Source organism: Lepisosteus platostomus, chromosome 2 (assembly GCF_059453375.1).
Source record: "Lepisosteus platostomus isolate fLepPlt1 chromosome 2, fLepPlt1.hap1, whole genome shotgun sequence".
NCBI lineage: Eukaryota > Metazoa > Chordata > Actinopteri > Semionotiformes > Lepisosteidae > Lepisosteus > Lepisosteus platostomus.
In genome coordinates, this window is record NC_142612.1 from 78,535,672 (window position 1) to 78,538,682 (window position 3,011).

A 3,011-nucleotide genomic window follows, 5' to 3' on the forward strand; every position below is an offset into this window, starting at 1 on the left:
GGAAATTCCAGCACCGACCTTTGGAGTTAAATCGTTTTATACCTAATCTTAGTGGAGGGGGCTGTCTCTCTCTCTCTCTCTCTCTCTCTCTCTCTCTCTCTCTCTCTCTCTCTCTCTCTCTCTCTCTCTCTGTTGTTTGAAAAGCAGAGCCAAGAGTTCAGCTTGTCGGGTCAGTGATCCGAAGCCAGGTTTCCCAATCCTGGTGCTGGATCTAACGCCTCTGTATCTTCTCCTTCCTGGCCCCGAATTCCAGCGTCTTCCTCTCTTCCTGCCAGTCAAGCCCTCTGTTGACTCAAGCCTTTAACTGAGCTACTAATTCATTCTTCGTCTCCTTTATTTGCCTAGATCTCAGGTGGGCAAGCCCTGTCTTCTGGACTTCCCAGCCCTGTGTTCTGGCAACACCTCCTCCTGTGAATTACTGGAAGCTCTTCTGGCTTTCATCACTGGTCATGCATCATCACTGGCTTGCTTTGTATTCTCATTCTTGTGCAATATTTACAGGATGGCATTTTCCGTAATGTTGAGCCCAGTCTCGGCACAATCAGTTCTGATGTTCTCGGCACAATCAGTTCTGATGTGTTAAAGTCCGGTGTGAGTAACAATTCTCAGACCCCTCACAGTAGGGTGCTTTTGAGCAGGTTTTATTTGTGACTGGCCTGACGTAGGTAGGTAACAAGTGACGGTTTCAGCAAAAAGTAGATTTTTCAAATTTTTCCAGAGATAATCTTGCTTTGGATCTTTTAAAGAAGCACCTTTGGTAAGCGTAAAAATGTGTTAACTTCCAAAGGTTTTTAGAACTTTCAGCTGATTTTATTCAGCAATAAGTGAAGACACTTTCCTCCACAAAGTCTTTGGAAGTGATCTAAATACTGGCTAATTCATTCAGGGTTTTTAAAACATTCTGTTCTTATTCCATACAGCAATTTTCTAACTGCTTCTTGCAATTCAGGGTTGCAGGGGAGCCAGAGTCTATCCCAGCAAGAAACAGACACAAGGCAGGGTACATACACCCTGGACAGGTCACCAGTCCATCACAGAACACACACACACACTCACACAACCTGGACAGGTCACCAGTCCATCACAGGACACACACACACACACTCACACACCCTGGACAGGTCACCAGTCCATCACAGGACACACACACACACTCACACACCCTGGACAGGTCACCAGTCCATCACAGGACACACACACACACACTCACACACCCTGGACAGGTCACCAGTCCATCACAGGACACACACACACACACTCACACACCCTGGACAGGTCACCAGTCCATCACAGGACACACACACACACACTCACACACCCTGGACAGGTCACCAGTCCATCACAGGACACACACACACACTCACACACCCTGGACAGGTCACCAGTCCATCACAGGACACACACACACACTCACACAACCTGGACAGGTCACCAGTCCATCACAGGACACACACACACACTCACACAACCTGGACAGGTCACCAGTCCATCACAGGACACACACACTCACACACCCTGGACAGGACACCAGTCCATCACAGGACACACACACACACACTCACACATCCTGGACAGGTCACCAGTCCATCACAGGACACACACACACACACACACTCACACACCCTGGACAGGTCACCAGTCCATCACAGGACACACACACACACTCACACAACCTGGACAGGTCACCAGTCCATCACAGGACACACACACTCACACACCCTGGACAGGACACCAGTCCATCACAGGACACACACACACTCACACACCCTGGACAGGTCACCAGTCCATCACAGGACACACACACACTCACACACCCTGGACAGGTCACCAGTCAATCACAGGACACACGCACACACTCACATATCCTGGGCGGGACGCCAGTCCATTACAAGAGACACACACACACACACACACACACACACACACACACACACACACACACACCCTGGGCAGGTCACCAGTCCATCACAGAACACACACTCACACCAGAAACTAGCCTACCAGTATGTTTTTGGACTGTAGGAGAAAATGGGAGCACCTGGAGGAAACTCCCGCCAACACAGGGAGAGCATACAAACTCCATACAGATAGTACCCAAGGTCCAGAATTGAACCCAGCAGTGGGGAGACAGCAGGGCTAGCCACTGAGCCCCCATGCCACACTCGTTTGTTATTGTTCGTTTCAATTTTTGGTCACCAGGATATCACCAAACTTTCACAGGAATAAACTTCCGGGAGGAAACTTCCTCACTCTGCTCCTGCGTGTGGCAATAAGGAGCATAAAGTGGTTGTGCCAACTTTTTCTAAATTTACAGGGGGTGACCTGGAGGTGAAGACTCCTGCCTCACATCTCCAAGATCATGGGTTCGATCCCAAATTGGGGCAGATGTCTGTGTGGAGTTTGCATGTTCTCCCCAGATTCATGTTGTGCTCTAGGTTCCCACCTGGCTCCCAAAGACCTTATTTGCTGCTCTAAATTCTCCTGTACTTAGATACAGATAGAGAGAATCAATGAGCCCAATGGGGTGAATGGATTTCTTCGTCTGGCCCTTCTGATTACATTTTACACTGTGTTTCCTCTCCACACTTCTCCTTTCTAAAAGCAGGCTAAAGAGCATTCCAGCTGTGGCTCTCCAAGAGGTCACAAAAGAGCTTGGTCAGGGAAAGTAATAACAAAACGCAAATGAAGGAGATAGCGTGCACAATCACTCCAAGGTCGGTCACAATGGTCTCCTACCAGGCTGTCTCCTGTTGCTAATTTCCCATCGATTAGATCATTTTGGAAATGACCACAGTCCTCAGCCTGCTGACATTTGGCCAGGTTAGTAATCTCAGCGGTTTCGTCTCCTAAAAAGCTGAGTCTGCAAGAACTCTCACACACAGAAACTTTCCAAATCAGTTCAGCGCTCGCTGAATGGAGCGTTCTGTTTGCCGAGTCCTGGCCAGCTCCTGGGCTCTGATTGGATGAAGCACACAGTGGTCACTGGCTGACCTGATAAATGCCTTGTGGGA